This window comes from Crotalus tigris, unplaced genomic scaffold (genome assembly GCF_016545835.1).
Source record: "Crotalus tigris isolate CLP2741 ecotype Arizona unplaced genomic scaffold, ASM1654583v1 scf7180000017783.2778290, whole genome shotgun sequence".
NCBI lineage: Eukaryota > Metazoa > Chordata > Lepidosauria > Squamata > Viperidae > Crotalus > Crotalus tigris.
In genome coordinates this window covers 2123918-2145716 of record NW_024096633.1, presented here as the reverse complement: position 1 = coordinate 2145716, position 21799 = coordinate 2123918, and positions in this window count along the sequence as shown.

Genomic DNA, 21799 nt, shown 5'->3' with positions numbered 1-21799 from the left:
ATGAACACTTTTGAACACTTTTGCTCAAAAGGCAAATCTGTTGTAATTTGAGATCAATTTCATCCTCAGGGTTGGGAAAACTGAGGATTGGGGAAAAGAAGCATCCTCTTAGCTTTTGCAATACTTGCTATTCTTGGTGCATAAGAAGAGACACTAAAGAGATGTAACTAGAAAAAGTTCCACAGCTTGTGCTTTAATAGAAATAAGTAATAGAGTCGTGACAATACTATATCAAAGGAGTAAGGTCAATTAGTATTTGAGGGAAAGCTTCTAATTTTAAAGCTGAACAGTTAGCCTTGTGCTTTAAAGTATGTCCAAAGTAGTGCAAAGGAAGGTCCCAATATGATGTTCTTCCACAATGAAGATATTAAAATAGAATAATAAAATAATAGAATTTAAAGGGACCTTGGAGATTTTCTAGTCTTCAAGCAGGAAACCCTATATCGTTTCCAGACAAATGATTGTCCAACCTCTTGTTAAAAATCTCCAGTAATGAAGTGCCCACAACTTCTGAAGGCAAGCTGTTCCACTGGTTAATTGTTGTCACTGTCGGGAAATTTTTCCTTAGTTCTAGGTTGGATCTGTCCTTGATTAGTTTCCCTCTATTGCTTTTTGTTCTGCCCTCTGGCACTTTGGAAAACAACAAAGACAAAACAGCTTTCTGAAAATAATCAGCATTATTTTGTACAGTGTTAATATTCAAGTGTGCCAATGTCAATGACTCTCTCCTGTTCTACAGTCACCGAGAATTTATTATATAAAGACCATGGTGGTGTTAGGGAGAGCCCATCACTTATATTTCTCCAATTGTTGCTCCTAGAAACCTGCAACTTCTCTTTTAGTTCAGTTTACTTATCAGCAGCTTATGAGTTCAGAAAAGTGAATGGTTTCTGTACTAATTATAGTAAAATCAGTGGGTTAGTTGTTTTTCTATGATGGACTAACAATTTTTTTCTCTTTGTTTTCTGTACAAAAAAATATGTAGAGCTGTGATAGAACAGATTAATACATTGAATATATCTAAACATACTTTAAATACATTTATGCCAGATGCTAGAATTTAAGAGTGACAAGGCTATAGGAGACTGTCTAATAATAATAATATCATTAGAAGAAATGATATTCTTTTTTTTACAAAAAGAAAAAAGAAATGCTGGTTTGGAAAGGGAAACTTTAAAGTAAATATGGAGAGAGAGTGTTAGCAGAGAGGCTACTCCATTCTTTATCCTTAAATTTCAACCAGTATTTAGAAATTCATTGCTGAAATTCAACCATTTCTACCACTGAATTTTGGCAACATTACCTGTGTTCCTGCCAACTGGCTATATGTTTACCCCAAAATGCCCTGTCAATTCAATATCAAGAGAGCTTCCATATGATCACTTCAGAAATAAATCAATAAGATGCTATGAACATTGTTCTTTTTCAATTACAATGCTAGTAAGGCTTTTTGGTGTTTAGTAATATGAATCAAAGAAATATAAAACATTAAAATTCAGTAACATGTTCTTAATAGATGTATTCAGAATTCTGATGTTCAGCTACTATCTCTTTGACTTGAGCCATCATTATGCAAAGATATTTCTGAAGATATTTGGAGTCATTTAATGTTCTGCATGTGGTTCCCCCCCACTGGTAAGAGAAGCCTAAGCTGAAGAAAATTACTGAGTTCTACTTAAACATTTTCTCTGAAAAGTAAATAATTTTGATCTATCTTTTGTTACAAAGCAACATATAGTTGTAGATGTAGAGGCAGAGAACAGTAATGCCTGTTCTATCATTAAAATGTTAATTTAAACATGAAAAATGCTGTATATCAGAAAAAAAATAGCATCCATGTAGTCCAGATGTTTGCATCTTATTCATTGTTGAATAGTATCCAAATAAAAACCACAAGGAAGACATGGGATCATATCCTTATCAATAGGGAAAATTTATTTCATTTTACACAATTGTCACAAGTCATAATGACACATTCACTGAGGAAAGACTTCAGTGGATAAGATGCCCCTGAGTCATCTTAAAATACTTGTTCCTAAGCAAGAGTTAGTTTTACTTCTACTTCTCTACTGTAATATTAATATACCATGGATTTATTATATGGAATAATGTTTATTTAAATTAATTAGTAATTAAATAATTGAAAGAAAATATTTCAGAAAGTTCCTATTTTCTTTCATCAAGAACAAAATACTGACTCCAACTCAGCAAATAACGTGGATTTTTTTTCTATTTTTGTCCTTAGCTATAAAAGAAATAGAAAACACTTCTTTGATTCATATCTTGTCTAAAACCCATTGTCTAATAGTGCTTGTTAGAAAATTAGAAATGGAGGACTTCCGGTGGTTTAGTGTCGGTGATGGCGGCTACTTTGTAGCGGTCCTCCTGGGAAAGCGTGAGAACCGCGGAGAACAGCAGGCACCAGCTGTTCCGCGGCTCAAAACCTCCCTCCTGGGCGAAGGGGGGGAGGGGAGTATCACCTGAATAGAGGTAGAGCCTCTTGAACCCCCCAGGAATTTTTTCTTGGGGGGGTGAAAAGAGAGCTCCCTCGGAGTTCGGGTTGCCTCCGCCTCCCAGCTGTCTTTGTTCCTTTGGGAACAAAGCAAAACGCCGCTACCACCTCCGCGCTTAAAGGGACCGGGTGAGTTATTTTTAAAAAGCGGAGTTGGATAAAGGATTTTTCTTATTGGATTTTATTTGGACTTTAGTTTGAAAGATTGACCTTTATTTCTTTTTCTTTTTCTCTTTTTTTTCGTTTTTTCTTGCATGGAGAGTGAAAGTAAAATGATGACTGGAAAGTTTTTTGTTTTTTTTCTTGAAAAAAAGTGAGTAAAACGGAACGTTATGGATTAGATGGTTTTTTTTCTCTTTAAACTTTTTTTTAAGGTGGATTTGTGTTTTGGGAAGATTTTTCTTTTTTTTGTTTTTGTTAAACTCTCCTTTGTTATTTTTTTTCCCTTTCAAGGGATTTTTTATTTTATTTTTTTCAAAGAAGGAGGAAAGAAGAAATAAGATTTTTTCTTTTTGAAAATGGCTTCAAAGAGGCAAGCAACTTTTACAGTACCTAAGGTGGCTTCTTCTCCTGTGATCTTACCGGCACAACAACTTAAAGCTACACCACCACCCTCTCCTCCTTTGCCAGCAATAACGGTACAAGATATGAAAGATATAATGGGAAATGCTGTAGCTCAAATCAGAGGGGAAATGAAGGAGCTTTTAGAGCAGAATAATACTCAAATCAGAGGGAAAATGAAGGAGCTTTTAGAGCAGAATAATACTATCTTGAGGCAAGATATAGTTATGGCCTTAACAGGACTTGCTTCTGTGGTTGAGAAGTTGGATTCTAGATTGGAAGAGGTGGCAGTTAAGGTGGATATTCTGGAAGATAAATTTGAAGGCATGGAAAAAAAGATGGAAATTTCACAAGATGACATTGTTATGTCTCAGTACAGAGAGATGGAGTATGCTTTAAGAATCAGAGGCCTGAAAGAAGACATGCAGCAAGACTTGAGAGAGATTGTGGTAAATGACTTTGTTGCTATTTTGAATAGAGAGAAAGAGAAAATACTCAGAGAAGTTGAAAAGATATTTAGAGTTAACTCCTGGGTTGCAAAGCAAAGAAATTTACCAAGAGATGTGGTGATTTATTTTGGGAAGAGATCTCTGCGTAATGAAATTATACAAGCTTTTTATAACAAGAGGTTTCAGATTGCTGCTCAAGATGTCATTGTTCTAAAGGAGATCCCATCCAAAATTTTAAGGAGGAGAAAAGAGTTTGCTTTCTTAGCTAATGAACTTAAAAAAAGATTGATGCCATTCAGATGGGAGATTCCGATGGGTATTGTTGTGAGCCATGCGGGGACGCGTTATAGACTTAATACAGTTTCTAAAGCAAAGGAGTTTTACAAGTCGTTCCTGGGAGCAGGCTCACCACCACCTACGATGCAGAAAGTCTTGGATGGTAAAGAGGTGGAACAGCAGTCTGAAGAAGTAGTATTGATGGATGCTGGAAAGTCACAGGTGGAGTGGCTGCAACAAGCAGAGATTAAAGAGCAAAGAATGACTAGCGCAGCACATAGACGTAAGGAAAAGGAACAACAGAAGAAAGAAGTTAAAGAAGTTCTTCAAGAAGTTGCCTCGGTGCCTGTGGGAGAAGCAAGACCCAAGAGCTCTGCAGCACATTCCTCAATGGCAGATCTTCAAGCAGTCTTGTCCAGGCTTCTGGTTAAGGGAGATGGTAAAGTTCCTGACATGGAATGCCAATGGCCTCAATTCCCCTCAAAAGAGAAAGAAAATTTATCATTATTTAAAGCAACATAATAATGACATTATTTGTTTGCAGGAAACACATATTACATCTAAAGATCAAAAATATTTAGTTAATGCTCATCTGGGATCCCATTTTGTATCTTCTCGTCCTGGGAAAAAAGGGGGAGTAGTTATCTATGTTAAGCAAAACTTATCAGCCTGTTTGGTAGAATCTGATCTTCAAGGGAGATATGTTATGATTGAAGTTGGTTTGTATGGTAAGAAAGTACTTATAGTGGGACTGTATGCACCAAACCAAAAACAGGAACAATTTTACAGACTGCTACATCAAAAATTAACTTTGTTGGATTACAGGTCTGTTATATTAATGGGAGACTGGAATGGTGTTTTAGATACACAAAGAGATAAAAAAGGATCCTCTATTTCTTTTAATCAGGCTAAACTACCTAAAGCTTTTTTTGATTTGAAAGAGGACTGGGAGCTGCAAGATTATTGGCATGAACATAACCTGGAGGAGAGAGATTTTACTTTCTTTTCGGATAGACATCAATCCTTTTTAAGAATTTATTTTTTTTTTGATTACGACGGATTTATATTTTAGGGTAAAGAATGTTAAAATTTTTCCCAGGACATTGACGGATCACAGTCCAGTTTGGATGGAATTGGTTGATGAAAAAGAGGAGAGGAGATCGTGGAGAATGAATGAAAATTTATTTAGACAAGAAAAGAATGTTCAAAAGTTAAAGGAGCAATTAAAGGATTATTTTGCTTTAAATATGCATAAGGGAACTTCAGTGTCAATGGTCTGGGATGCAGGTAAAGCCTACATGCAGGGGATTTTGATACAAATGAATAATGTTCATAGACAGAAGCAGATGCAAAAACGTAAGGAGTTGGAAGATGAGATTAAATTAAAAGAAAAAGCTTTGATTTTAAATCCTATAGATGAGAAGGTTAAGGAATCTATAAAATTGCTTAAATCACAATTTAATATGTTGATGGCTGATCAAACTGCAACTAATTTACTGTATATGAAACAAAATACATTTTGTAATGCTAATAAACCAGGGAGATGGTTGGTTTACCAACTGAGAAAGAAGCAGAGACAGAGAATTATAGATAAAATAAATTATAATGGTAAATTGGTACATCAGAAGGAGTTGATTAAGAAATCCTTTTTAGATTATTACCAAAAATTATATATGAGTACTAAAGTACAGGTTTCAGATATAGATAATTATTTAAATGAAGCTAACTTTCCTAAATTAACAGAAGATCAGAAACAAGAAATTAATGGTTTGATAACTAGTGAGGAGATTGAGACGGTAATTAAAGAATTAAAATTAGGTAAGGCACCGGGTATGGATGGTTTGACATCTATTTATTACAAAACATTGGTACAAGAGATGACTCAACCTTTAAGTGAGCTTTTTAATAATATATTACAGGGTTCAGAGATTCCCCCGTCATGGGGTAGAGTTTTTATATCTTTGATTCCAAAAGAAGATCAAGATCTCACCTTACCAAAGAATTATAGACCTATATCTCTCTTAAATGTAGATTATAAGATCTTTTCAAAAATTTTAGCCAACAGGCTTATGCGGGTTTTGCATCATGTAATACATATGGATCAAATGGGTTTTATAACTGGAAGGTACATGAAGAATAATGTCAGACAAATTATTATTAGAATATTTAGATAAAAATAATCAAGTTTCTGCAGGATTGATATTTTTAGATGCTGAAAAAGCTTTTGACCAGCTGAATTGGCAATTTATGTTAAGATTAATTGAGAAAATGAATTTTGGAGAAAAAATTTTACAAGCTGTTGGTGTTATTTATCAAAAGCAAACGGCACAACTTATAGTTAATGGGGGTTTGTCAGAGGTGTTTACAATAGAGAAGGGGACTAGACAGGGTTGTCCATTGTCACCATTGCTGTTTGTTTTAACTTTGGAAATATTGTTGATTAAAATTCAAGAATCACAGCAAATAAAAGGAATAGAAGTTAATAAAAAAGAATATAAATTAAGGGCTTTCGCAGATGACTTGGTGGTTACCTTAGCTCAATCTACTTATTCTGTATAGAGTTATTACAATTGATACATCAGTATGGACAGGTTTCGGGTTTTAAAATTAATAACAATAAGACTAAAATATTGCCTAAAAATATGACTCATCTGGATAAGCAGACTTTGGTTAAGTTGACAGATTTTGAGGTTGTCAATAAGGTAAAATATCTGGGGGTTATTTTATCTGTTTCTAATGCAAAATTGTACAAAAATAACTATGAAAGTCTGTGGGTCAATATACAAAGAGATTTGGAAAATTGGAAGAAGTTGCAATTATCTCTTTTGGGAAGAATTGCAGCAATTAAAATGAATGTTTTGCCTAAGTTTCTTTTTTTATTTCAAATGATACCTATTTTAAAGAATGAGGTTAATTTAAATGAATGGCAGAAAGGTATTAACAAATTTATCTGGGCAGGGAAAAAACCAAGAGTAAAACTTAAAATTATACAGGATATTCGTGAGAGAGGTGGACTCAAGGTACCAAATTTGAAATTGTATTATGATGCTGTGGTTAATAAGTGATTGGGTTAATTTAACAAATGAAATACTCCTCTTAGAGGGTTGGGATTTACTTTTTGGATGGTATGTCTATTTAATTTTTAATAAAAAGGTTGATAGGGTCTTTAAATCTCATATTATAAGGATTTCTTTACTTCGGGTTTGGAGGAAATATTATAGAAGTGATTTTAAAATTCCATTATGGGCTATACCGGGGCATGCGATTGAAGGGATAAGGAGAGGAGTCAAGATGGATAGCGTTTCTTATGCACAACTACTTAGATGGGATGGTAAAAATTGGCAATTAAAATCTTTGGAAAATCTAGCACAAGAAAATATTATTTACTCGTGGTTTCATTATAGACAAATAGTGGAGAGGTGGAAGATAGATCGTAATGTGGGTTTCCTTAGAGAAGATGAGAATTTATTAAAACAAATAAAAGATCAAAGACGAACCCATATTAAGAGAATTTATGGGGTGTTAGTAGAGTTGGATTCAGAAGTAGAATTAGTTAAAGAATGTATGGTTAAATGGGCACAAAATTTTGATGAACCGGTTCTATTAGATACTTGGGAAATTATTTGGGTGAGGAATGTTAAATTTACACAAGCCCAAAATTTAAGGGAAAATTTTTACAAAATGTTTTATAGATGGCACCTTGATCCAAAAAAAATGTCTCGTATGTATCCTGGAGATGTGGATGTTTGGATGCTACTTATTATCATATCTGGTGGTCATGTAAAAATATAAAAGCTTTTTGGATTAAGATATGGTGGAATATTCAAAGAATTTTTAGAAGAAGGGTAAAGTTTACTCCACAACTGTTTTTGTTAGGTATTGTTTCTGACTGTGATACTAAAGAGACTATATTGATGTTAAATTTAATCACAGCGGCAAGGTTGTTAGTAGGGCAATGTTGGAAGAAGGAATCTTTGCCTACCTTGCAAGAGTGGTTTTTTAAAGTTTCTTATTTGGCGGAAATGGCAAAGATTTCGGCTTTCTTGAAAGACCAATCGCAAGAGAAGTATTTTTTGGTATGGAAAAAATGGATAGACTTTATACAATATAAGTTGGATATAAAAAAATATTATTTAGCTTTTCAATAACTTATACTTAAAATTTAAGATATTTTATAGACTTTTTTCCTTTTTCTTTCTTCCTATTTTCTCGTATTTCCTTGTATTTTTGTTTTTTTTATACATATATTATTGCTAACTAGTTTACAATTTCTTTAATTAATGTATTTAGATTTGTTTATGGTTTATATTTGTTTTAAGACTTTTTGAAAAAATATTAACTAAGCCTGATTTCAGCTCTGGGAAGGTCAGGGGAGGGCATGGGAGGGTTGGGGGGGTTTGGGGAAGGGAACCGTATTGTTTTGTAAAATTTAAAAATTTTCAATAAAAAAAAAGAAAGAAAATTAGAAATGGAGGATTTCAAAAGTGGAGTCCATGCTTGTCCAAATTTTAGGTCTCAGTTTTCTATCTGTTTTCTATTATTGGCAGTTTGAAATAGATTTTTTTAAAAAAAAAAAAAAAGTTTACTTCCTATCAGAAACAAGATTTGTCAAATAATTGAGTAACTGAGCTCATGTGATCAGGAAATTGAGTGCTGCTGTCTACAATTACATTCAATTGGTTAGTTAACTCTGAGCAGAGAAGAAGACTTCTTATTACTCCTGGAGTTATTAATTATCAGTTATGGGGTGGGAAAGGTTCATTAACTTAAGGAACTTAATATTAACTCACTAATAGGAAGAAATTGTGGCAGTGGCAGTTCACTGAATTAGTACTGGTATTACCAGATATGACTGAAAATCCAGATGATCACTATCCCACAAGTGCTTTTTTCAAGAAGCAACTCGACTTCCTTTGTTTTTCCTTGAATGGCTGGGTGTCCACCATTCAGTCAGAACTGAAGAAGCTTCTTGGATGAAAAGTGAAACATGTTCAAGGAAAAACAAAGAAAGTACAATTGCCTCTTGAAAAAGTACCTTTTGGACAACCATGACCTGGATGATTGAGAATCTCCATAGACAGATGATCATTAGATGATGGGAAATGGAGTTTTCTAGATTTCCTTGAGGCACCTAAGGGATGGTTTAGGCAAAAAATGCTAAGACTGCTTGCTATGAACACCCACCATTCTCTTCTCTCACCTATCATGCAAAACAAATGGCTTTATCAGTGAGCATTGAAATTGTTTATTTGTTTGTTTAACAAATTTATAAGCCTTCCCAACTCACACATAGGTGACTCATGATATTAAAAACCCATACAAATCCTATCCACCCAACCCATGTCAACAGCAGCAGCACAATCAAATCAGCCACTTGATTGGCTCCATCTCCATTTGTGGTCCCAGGCTCACTGACAAAATCATGTTTTTAGGGCCTTTTATAAAAGCAATAGGGTAGGGTCCAATCATACTTCGGGAGAAAATGATGATCTACAGAGTAGAGAAAATCATTTTTGTTATCCCACCAGAAGTTGATTCCTGATCAATGGGACCCATAACATACCATGTCTTCCTTTCTTGGTAGACCAAGGGAATGTCTAAGGAAGAGACAGTCCTTCAAAGCCATGTAGGATTTTATAGCAGAGTACAACCACACTTGCTAGGAGGCGGGGAGAAGGAGGGGGAGGGGAGGGGGAAGAGGACCATCAACTGCTTGCAGGTCACAAGGCTACCTCTGTTCCTGCCTTAACTGTGTTTACACTAGTACTAGAGAACTACAGGTCTCTTAGTTTGAAATAGATATATCCATCAGAACTGATGCCATGTTCAACTTCCCGTTTTGCCAAGTCCTAAAAAGAAAATAGTAAGGACATTTTTAAGATAAAAAATTTCAGATGCAATTTCAAGCCTTTTTAAAGAGGTCCAGATCTTATAGTCCCAGTTTTCCAAAAGAGGAGAATCTTTGGAAAAAGAAAATGGCATCAGTTTGGCATTAGTGTAATTCTCAATGTTTCATCATGAAATTTTAGGAAGCTTAGTTACATGAGACATTGATCCTCAGCCTTTCTCAAGGTTTCCAGCTTCCAAGGGAAGAGAATATATTATGGCTATTTAAATATTGTTATGGATTCTTATCTTCTGAAATTTTATTAAAGAAACCCAGATTCAGAATAGTTATTTGGACACCAAATCACTTGTTTAAATTTCTTCTGGTACTAATATATCTCCTTTCCCCTATCCTACCCTTTAAATTAATAGCCCAGAAAGCAGAGTGAATGAGACATCCTAATTATTGAATGGAATTCTTTTTTTAATTGTTTGATTAGTTTCACTGCTAAACCATTGATTCCAATGGAATTTTCAAATAGTGACCCATTTGTTGAATTAAATCCCTTTAGGTTTCATCTTGTCTAATCAAATGTGTCAACTTGGCCATCTCAGCAAGTTCTATCATCGTTACCAACCATTCCTCCATTTTAGGTATTGCCAAAGCTTTCCATATTTCTATATACAATAATTTCACTTCAGTTACATACTGTACATACTACTGAAACTTTTGTGTCTATCTCATACTTTGCAACCTTCAATTGGGAACATGTTGCATCATATGACAACACTTTGTCAACAAAATACCTCAAATGGGCTAATTTAAAGAATTATAGGACCCATTATTCCAGAGGAAATGATAAGGGTGGGGGGTTATTTCTGTTTGTTTCTTATTTACTTTATAAATAAAACAAAAAAAGAAGTGGGTTAAAAGCAGATAATTGAGAAAACATGTTTAAAATATTATAATTGAGAAATTGGGCAGGTTTGAGCCCACTGGAATAGTGTATATTTTGCTGGTTTATTTTTTTTTCATTTAAGAATCACATTTTCTCATAATACTAGTAGTCAGTCTATATTGACTACTGTAGTGTTAACATTTTCCAGTGTGCAGCCAAGTGAATTCATTTCTATGAGCTTCTAAGCAGCTGCAAGCTGTACTACACCAGGCATACTGGAATTGTGAAACTATAATTTAAGTAAGGGCTGCAATTCTAGCTTCATTAAGATCAAGGGGTGGTGTGTTGTTACTTTCAACAGGACCAGAGTTATACCCTTTGGGTTGCTGACACAACATTTATTAGCAATATGGAAATGCAGGTGCAAGAAAATACAAAAAGCTAGAGACCAAGAGTGATTTCATTTTTTTCTTTATTTCTAAAAGAGAAATAAGTCTTTTCCCAAAAAAAATAGCCAGGTTGACTTATTAAAGGGGCCAGAAACCCACAGTAATTCCTTGATGGGTCTACAACAACTTGCCATGGTCAACTTCCCATAGCCAACTCACCATGGGCCAACTTGCCATGGACAACTTGCTGCTGGAAAACTTGAGACATGGGCAAGAGTTACACTAATATCAAAGAAATAGTGGAATGGAATCATTACAGAAAGGATGTCAAAGGAGGGACAAAATGAAATATAAAAGACAAAAATTAAACCATTTTTTAATTTTTTAAAAAATAATTTATTGAATTATTGAATTATCCCACAGCAAATATTCCTGTGGGAAGTTGGTTGTGGTGAGTTGTCCCACAGCAAATTGGTGATAAATTGGCCACAGTGAATTGACTGTGATGAGTTGACCATGATAAATTGGCCATGGCGATTTGTCCCATTCCATTCCTTGATTGGATCAAACAATTCTTCATAGTCCATTCTTTGATACATCATGCCTATATTAAATGATAGATAGATGATAAACAGAGAGATAAATGCATAGATAGATAGATAGATAGATAGATAGATAGATAGATGAAAGAAAGAAAGAAAGAGAAAGAAAGAAAGAAAGAAAGAAAGAAAGAAAGAAAGAAAGAAAGAAAGAAAGAAAGAAAGAAAGAAAGAAAGAAAGAAAGTTGTAATGGTTAAGGTATCAAGCTAAAAACTGGGAGACCATGAGTCCTAATCCTCCCTTAGGCACAAAACCAATTGAATGTAATCCACATTCAGCTTCTGCAAGAAAAGTAGGATGTAAATCTATTGAATAAATGGGAATGTGATAAGCCTTTACTATCTAAACATTCGAATCTCTGAACATTCCCACCTTTCTGTTCTTTAAAGTTTATAAATCAAAATTCTGAACTCAAAGTGCTGATGCAAATACCGGTACATGAAAATCAAAACAACATACTTCTGGTTAACTCTTAAGTGACTGCTGCCACTTAATGTTAATCTTAAGGTTGCAGATATGCTATATACTCTTAACAAATTAAAAACTCACATTAAGTGCATGGCGATTTTTATGTTTTTTGTGTCCATGTGTGTACCTGTTTCTTCCTATTTAACAGCATTACATTATTCATTGCTGCAATCTCACATTCAGCCAGTACGATTTAAGCCTATGGTTTAAGCCTCAAGTCAGTTCAAGTACTTGATAGGTGTTCTGAATTACTTGCTTAAAAGAAATATTTAATGTCTGTAAAATAGCCAGACATATACATGCCTAAAGAATTATTGATTCCAATATTCTTTTAACCTAATGTAGCACAACCTCCTCAGAGGCCACCAAAGCCCAGGCCCTCCTAGCCCCCCCTTTCATTTACACTCAGTAGCCGCTCTCTCAAGGTGTTGATAGGATGTCCTTTTTAGCAGGAGCTCACGCAGAGTGAAGGGGTGGCAGGTTCTTGTCATCAAAGAGGTTTACAGGAACAAAGATGACCAACCCCTAGCCATGGCAGTCAGTGTGTGACAATGTTTATCATTGGCAGTTGTGACAATAATAGTCAATGGTTTGTAGCAGCCACTTGGAAAAACAGGGGGGAGACCCTCTGACTCCAGGTAGCAATGGAAAGCATGAGTGAAGATAGTCAGCACTCCACAGCAACAGCTCGCCACGCAAGGGCAGCTCCCCACAATGTCTACAGCTTCCACAAATGATAATGATCAAAGTCTGGATGGCCACTGGTCACTGAAGCAGTAGCGACCAGCCTCTCCTTCTCTTCTGTTGGTACTCGTAGTCCCAGATCTCTCTATCCCAAATCCCCCCCTTCCTTTCTAGTTAAAACCTAAATTTAAAACCCTAGCAAGCTTTCCCCCTTCTCACTCTCACTCTTCCCTTCGCTCGGGATATCCCCCTGTGAAAGAAAGCAATAAAACTCCACTTTCTCTCTCTCTCTCTCTCTCTCTCTCTCTCTCTTTCCCCCTATTTCAGAGGTAAAGAATCACATAAAATCCCAAACTCCTCTTTGGTTTCACCTGGTCTCTCCTCGACAATAACAACCCCCACCCCTCTTTCTCCTTCCCCTTTTCTATCCTTCTGCCTGATCCACATCCATCGCGCCCAAAATGGCAGCAGCTGTCCAAACTTCCCACTTCCCTCTCTCCGGACAGACTCCCGCAAAGCCTTTTGGGCAGCCCCGCTACACTAATATCAATAAAAGGTTATATATAATGGATTTATTCATAAAGAAAAATATATTAATATCAGAAATTATACTGTATTTTAAAATTATCCATCTTTCTAAAATTCTTTCCCACTCCCTTTTGTTTCCTTTGCAAATGAAGCTTCCAATCCTTGAACACGTTATAATATTTATGGATTGATTTATGAATTTCTAGGCTTTTGAAAATTTCCCATGATAACATGTATTCCACCTATTAAAACTCATTTGATATATACAAGTATCAAACGTATTTCTTCTTTGCTGAATCAGCTTATGTCTATCATTCCACCTCAGAAAAAAAGGGACTTTTAAATAATAATAATAATAATAATAACAATTGTAGTGTATAAACTGAGTAGAACTCAGGTACTTTCACCTAAATGTGGGTCCTTAGAAATGCCCTAAATTATTTAGTCTGAGTTGTGGCAATGGAAGCAATAAATAAAAAGAAACATCAATATATTATTCTAAGACATTAATTTACACTTATCTAGGACAATCCAATCAAGATTTATCCAAATGCAGTAAAATATGTTTATGCAGAGCTTTCAATCATCACCTCCATTAAGAGATGACTCCTGAATTTTGTCATCTAATTGGATTAATTAGTGACTTCATTGGAGATCAGTGATCTTTGATGGATAAACATGCAGCAACACTCTGGAACACATACAATAGCTTTTTATCACTTCTGAAATGAATATATGTTATTATACTCCAATATGTTTTATTTTCAGTATTTTCATTATTGAATTTCATAAAGCAGCAGCCATCTCCCTACCTGTTCTATTCCTGAGATATTTTTTTTATACCTGATATTTTTCAACCTCTGATATAGGCCATAATTAATTGCATTTATGGACATTTCTTGTTCAAATTAAATCAAACTATTCCCAATAATATTTTATACCATTTATCTGAAATGGTATAGGATCTCCTGCTTGAGCAAGGGCTTGGACTAGAAGATCTCAAAGGTGCCTTTTATTCTGTCATTTTATGTTACCTAATATTAATATTTCCTAACCATTTGAGAAATTTTCAAATTCAATATGTCTAATGAGTAACCTTTAAGCCAGGCACAACCTTCTTGCCAATACTTTCCTGCCCTGAGTTTCCTGGTGCCTTGTTTTCCCTGCTTTCTCTTAATGACAACTACACATCATAATCACCAATGGCTTTGCCCACATGGTCATTCAGATATTCATTTTTCAGGTGAATATCTTCCATCATTTCATAGAGGAAAAATTTGGTAGCACTTTGATTCTCATAGTAAAATTCTCATAGTAAAATTTGGTGTCCAATCCTCTAGCATAGGGGTGTCAAACTCAATTTCATTGAGGGCCGCATCAGCATTGTGGTTGCCCTCAGGGAGCCGGGTGGATTCAGCCAGGGTGGGTGCAGCCTACTGGGTGGGTGTGCATGGAGTGGGTGTGGCCTACTGGGTGGGCATGGCCAGCTCTACATCATTCGCATCAAGGGTGCCTGTGGGGCCTGGGCAGGAGTGGGATAGATCTGAGGGTCTCTGGCAGAAGGGGATGGAACCAGGGCAAGTGCCAAGGCATGGTCCACTGGAGGAGCCTCACTGTTCCTCTCAGGCCATGCGGGGGGGGGCTTATGGAGCTAAGACTGAATGTGTATCAGCATAGATGGCCACCACAAAATTGTACATTGGTTCCCGGCCGGCCTGGGCCAGGGTCAAGGCAGAGGGGCTGTTCCCTCACTCTTTCCAGGATGGCTTCGCAGGCCACATGAAATCACTTTGTGGGCCGCATCCGGCCCCTGGGCCTTGTGGTTGACATGTCTGCTCTAGCATACTAAAATATTGAAACCCAACCACTTCTCATGGATGGTATAATAGAAATCTTTGTAGACAGAGACTTGAGGAATTGACTAGTGAGTATCAGAAAGCAAACACTGGAATCCCCAGAGAGATAGAGGATCTGCTGCAATTTACTCACTGAGTCCCTCAAATAATCAGGGGCAGGGATCAAACAACAAAATAGGAGTCTCAGTAGTCCAAACCCAAAAACTCAAAATAACTGTCAAAATCAAACATCTAAAAAAAGATAAAGGAAAAGGCTCTCCCTGTACAGTCATGTCTTACTTTAGGGGACAGTGCTCATGTCCTAGCAAAGGCAGTCAGTGTTGTCTGAATACACTTCTGTGCTCATAACTATACACAAGGTGCATGGAATGTTGTTACTTTCCCACTGAAGTAGTATCTATTTATCTACTTACATTTTCATGCTTTTGAACTGCTAGTTTGGCAGGAGCTGGGGCAAGAATGGGAGCTCACCCATTATGTAGTACTTGGGTCTCTAACTGCCAACTTTCCAGTTGACAAACCCAGTATCTTAACTATGTAATTAAGGTAGTAAATGGATCTGGTTGCAGCAGTTTGAAGTTTGTTCTCTAAATTCACAGAAACATCCTCAATAAGCATTCCAGCCTTGATCTGAGCATGTAGGCAACATCTTACTTCAGTTATCACCAACCTCTTTCTTCCCTTTGAGAAAGGTTTTCCAGCATAGAAAGTGGGAGATTTAATTGTATACACATGGTAGGTAAGGGTAATCCAGTATGCTTTCTTCACAGACTACCCTTTTTTTGTTGCTGTTATCCAGCAGTTGCCTCAACCATTTTCTGCCATCATCACCTCTGCCCTTTCTTCAGGGCAGCCTTCATGCTTAGCCAGCACAGAGAAGGCGGGTATTTCCATGATCCACTGATGGTTTAACGTATACTACATAGGTTGGGCATAATTCTTGCATTCCCTTCTAACACTTGTCGAAGTATTGCACACATTAAACTAGAACCCAGTTAAATGACCCAGCAAGTGTGGAACCTCCTGAGTGATAACACAAGATTGATGTGCTAGGCTGGCTTAACAAACTGCTACTTGTACATGATTTCTTTAAACCACATTCACTAAGCTGGAACATTAATAATAGAATCCCTTTGGTAGCAATTATAAGAATGACAAAGAGGCATTTTTTGATGAGAGTAAGTTGGGTTATGTCAACTATTCCCCTACTTGCTGTGAACTATGTGTCAGAAGGAAAGTGAAACACAAGTCATATAAATATCTCTTTCTTTTTCTCAAACCTGGGGTTAAAGTTGTGACACAGTAACATCCAGTACTTTTCTTGTATATTATTATTTTCAAATCCCCAATGAGCTAATTAAAGCCATTATGAAAGATCATTGAATGAACTTTGCAGCATGCTGAAGGGATGGTTTGAGGCAGGGAGAGGATGGTAATAAAAGCAAGTCTTCTTCCCATTTTTTGGTCATAAAAAATCTGGGTAACTTGTTGGGATTTGAACCAGAAATTATTTATAGCTGAGATTGTTTTCAACAAGTTCTACACTTTGAAAAGGAGAGATAAAACAGTTGTGGCATTGAAATTGTTGGTTAAGCAAGGGCTATCGCTGAATGGTAGACTATCTTTAAAACAAAAATTAAAAGTTCTAAAATGAAGAAGATAGCAAGCAATCTCATTGAGTGACATTGCATTTTGAAACAAGATTTGATGAGATTTCCAGACCTTGAGTAACATATTAATGCATATATTATTATTGTATGTTTCTTTACTTTCAAATGATAATAGTAGTCTCCTAGTACTGAACTAGACAGTTGTTAAATGATATGTCTATTATAAATGCTTTTCAGGAAATTCAATTCAGATCTCCATAATTTACAATTATCTCTGTTCCCAGATTCTCACAATTCTATTAATATACAGTATAGTTCCACAATGTCCAGCTTTCCTCGGATAGATTTAGATGACAACCCTATACCGATCATATCGAAAGAAATACTAATTGAACTGAGCCAGATTTATTCCTGAGTAGCCAGCTATGCATTGGACAGCATTTTGATATTTAAATAGTCAGTTCTCCCCATCAGCTTGGAATTATTGTCTAAATTTAGACTGCTTTACAATTTAATTGCTAAGTGGCTAATCTTATTTGCCTTTATCTTTAAGCTTGGGCTATTTTGAGGGAGAAAATAGATCTTGTCATCAGAGGAAAAAAATCTATCTTCCATTACCCTCCCTCCTCCAGCTAGTAAAAAAAAACAGAGGAATTGATGCTAAAGAATTTTTCCTCCCAATTCTGTACTTCAAAGATCAGAGTTATTCCAGGAACAGTGACTAATCTTGAAATATGTATAATTTTAAAGGTGTTTATAGATGATTTGAAGCATTATAGAACTGCAGAGTTCCATCAGTTACTATCCTCTGTAGGTGCCTTAAAATCTGCTATTGAAGGAATAACAGGGTGACTTTATTCTTTTGATATGAACATGAAAGAGTTTAAACAGATGGGTATACTTTTTCATGAGAAAAGAATGAACTATTTTGAAAAGACCAATAAAAAGCCTTTCCAAGATTTTAAGGCTATGCAGAAAAAGAGTAAAAATACTCAAGTTGAACCAATCTCTTTACAGAGATTATATTACAAACAAATATAAATAGTGTATGGGGTTTTTTTTGGAAATTCTGTATATGGCACAACTGAATCAGTTTTTGGAACAATTTATTTTTTAAAAAAAAAAGTCTGATCATTTCTACTGTACCTCGATTATAATTTGAAAATAGATTTGAATCCTATATTGCTTGGGATTCTGTTTCAAGCCACTCAGATCAATAATGATTCAGTTCTTCAAAAACAATAGAAATCCTTTCTTACTATAATTCAGTTTGGACTTTTGAATTGGAAAGAAGGAAATCCATCTCTCTCTCTCTTTTTTTTTTTTCAAATATGCTCCCTCAAAGTTTGGAAGTAAAACAAAGAGTGACCAAAAATTCTTGTAGCCACTTTTTTTGGCCTGTTCCTTTAAAAAAGCATGAAAAATATCTGAGCCAAAGCAGCTTCATCTATTGATATAAATATAAAAAAAACAGAAATAGCAATAAATTTTGTTTATATTTGTGCTAATTCAAATTGTTCAGGCACAACTGTTATCTTCTAATCTCTATGGACATCATTTAGCTCAGAAAGTCTGTCAGGAATAGAACAGAGCAGAACAGAACAGAACAGATCTGGAAGGGACCTTGGAGGTCTTCTAATTCAATCGCCCTCTCAAGCAGGAGAACTTATACCATCTCAGACAAGTGACTGTCCAGTCTCTTCTTAAAATCCTCCAACAATGGAGCACCCACAATTTCTGAAGGCAATCTATTAATTGTCCTCACTGTTAGGAACTTTCTCCTTAATTCCAGGTTGCTTCTCTCTTTGATCAGTTTCCAACCATTGTTTCTTGTCCTGCACTCTGATGCTTTGGAGAATAATTTGACCCCCTCTTCTTTGTGGCAGCCCCTCAAATACTGGAATACTGCTATCATGTCACCCTAAATTCTTATTTTCTTTAGATTAGCCAAACCCAAGTCCTGCAGCCGTTCTTCATATGTTTTAGTCTCCAGGCCTTGGATCATCTTAGTTGCTCTTCTCTGAACTTTTTCCAAGGTATCAACATCTTTTTTGTAGTATGGTGACCAAAACTGGTTGCAGTATTCCAGGTGTGGTTTCACCAGGGTTTTATAAAGTGGTGCTAACACTTCGTGTGATCTTGATTCTATGCCTCTTTGAGTTCTAGTAATTTCTGAGATTTCAAAGATTGATGTGAGCTCTTTGAGGTAGATCAGGTCAGGAACCAAGCACCACAAGGATTTAAAAAATGTTGTTTTATGATTGTAGGATATAATAACAGAATCTTGAAAGCTTGGCAAAGTTTCTCATCTTATATCAAACAGAATTAAGGCAGGGTTATTTTGAATTTCTTTCTCATGCTTTCCACTTTCCTATGATTTTATCTCTCCTAAAGGTTCTTCCATTCCTTCTCCAAAGTTGTCTCTACATTTGAAAGGGCAAAAAAAAAAAAAAACCCTTCCAAGATTTTGAGGCCTTGCTGAAAAAAGAAACAGCCAAAACGAACCACCTTTTTACAGGTCTGTGGAGATTCTCAGCCATTCATCCCCACCATTATAATTGATGAAACGTCTTGGATAAGAAGCTAAATGTTTTCTTCTTCTTCCTCAAGGAAAAACAAAATACTGTCCAGTTGCCTTTTGAAAAAGCACCTTTGTGACATATCTTTACAGTATTTTTAAATATATATTTACAGTGTGTTTCTTCTGGAAATTCTGCACATGGCCCGGCTGATTCAGGGTTGTTTTTTTTTTTTTTTTTTTGAAAGTATAAGGATTTTTTAAATGTGAGATTGTACTCGAATTTATAATTCTTTTCTAGACATCAATTTGGCATGGCGGAACTATTGGAAAAGTTGGAGCATTTCCTTCTTCCTTTCTTCCAAAGATAACTGGGGGCAGAAAAAGACTCGGTGGGCCATCAAGTCTGCCTTTGAGGATTTTGTGTGTGTGTGTGTGTGTGTGTGTGTGTGTTGCATTGTTTATTTATTTATTTATATTTACTTTTTTATTTTATTTTTGTTGATACATTTTTCTTTGTTTCATTTTGAATGATAGATATACATTTTTCCCAAGCATGTTTAAATTCAGTTTGCTGATGATTGACCCACTGCCTCCACTGGAAGTTGGTTTCACTACTTTTTCTGTGAAATAATACTTTCTAACACGACTTTTGAACTTGCCTCCTGTCAGTTTGAGGTTATGTTCCCATGTCTTGATTTTTATTTAATATTGAAAATATTGCCTTCTAGAAACTTATTCACACACTTAATATATTTAAATATCTACGTATTTCTATATTGAGAGATTTGTTTTTCCTGTTGGTGATCCCCCTAGTGATGCATCTTCAGGGAAACAAGTGGAAAAATTGAAGCACTACCCTTTTAAAACATGTTTTGCACATATTGTATACATATAAAAAGTGACATAGTTTAGATCCCAAAGCCATGCCTCTACTTGATAGCCCCTGTACCAAATATTCACTTCTTGTTTGCTTTCTCAGACACATTTGTATGCATGTGTGTATGCACTTCTTAGATTCATTCCCATATTTTGGTTATCAACTATAGGGTACATTCCAGGGAGAATGTAGGGACAAAAAAAGACAAAATCTGAGTATAAAATTATTGCGAGTGTAACTAAAAAAAAAATCTATCGATGATAGAAATATTTCAGCATCCTTCTGCATTCCTTTGCAAGCTGCCCCTTGCAGTTGTCTGAACATTGTCTACCCTAATAAGTCCTGTTTACAACTTGTCCTTGCAGCCCTGAACTTTAAATATCCTGAGCATGTCCAGGTTTAATTTAATTAAACCCATGAAACTTTTCAGTAAAAGCTGCCCTTTTCAATTGAGTAAATTGGGCCAAGAAAAGTCAATGGGGAACAGTCACTATGTTTGTACATTTAAGGGCAGGATGTTATCAATCAAGATCAAAAGAATGTTGTTTGGCTTTGAGAAAGCTTGAGTCAAATTGGAGAACATTTTTTTTACTTCTACAACACTATGCCAATTGTTGATAATGAGGTTCTATCAAAGGCTATTTGAAAATCTAAGTAGATAACTTCTAATGACTTGCCCTAAACATTTGTATAAGGGTATGCCACAGGCATCACATAGTTAGATTTTTAAGAAGCCTTCATCAAACCTTTCTCAGTAAACCTGACAGGAATGGAATAAAAGGGCAGGTCTTTTGTAAATGTAAAGTCAGGCACATTGGTGCCAAAATACTATCTACTCATAGGATTAGAGCTAGCAGTGACTGATCAGGAAAGTGATGTAGAGGAATGGCATCAACACAGTGTGAGTGTCCTGTTAAAAATAGGGGCCAATAGCATGTTAGGGTAATGGTATTAAAAACAAAAATGCCAATATCATAATGTCCTTATATAAATCAGTGGTGGGACTGCATCTGGAATATTGAATGCAGATCTAGTCACATATCTCAAAAAGGTTCAGAGGAAGGGAGCAAAAATCATCAAGGGTCTGGAACAGCTTCTGTATGAAGAAAGGGTACAATATTACTCTTACTGAGTAAGAGGGGACATGATTGAGATGTAGAAAATTATGCATTATGTGGATAAAGCGGACAAGGAGAAACTATTTTCCTCTTTCCAAACACTAGAACTAGAGGTCACTCATTGGAACTGAATAATTGAACTGAAAAAGAAGAATCTGGACAGAAAATATGTATGTATGCATGCAAAACATAAATTTAACATTGGAATTTGTTACCACGAGATGTAGTGATGGCTACAGTCCGGCTGGCTTAAAAACAAAAGTTGGATCAATTCATAGAAAGCATGGAGATCAATGGCTATTAGCCATGATGGAAACATTGTGGTCTCTGAAGGCCAATTGCAAAGAGATCAGTGGGTTTCCTTTTGCAGTTGGTTGGTTACCATGAGAACCAACTGCTGGATGGGTTCCGGAGTGGTTCAGTCAGCATGGCACTCTTATGTTCATATGTTTTCTTAACTAACATAAAGCTATTTGAGATCCCAAAATTGAAATTACAGGAATCATTCTCATATGTATATGGTTCAATTTAGTTTCTTGTCCTGGCATACTGTATTGATCAGTACTTAACTTAAATTTGTTGTTTTTTTTTATCATTGTAATATTTTATTCAGTGTGTTTAGAAC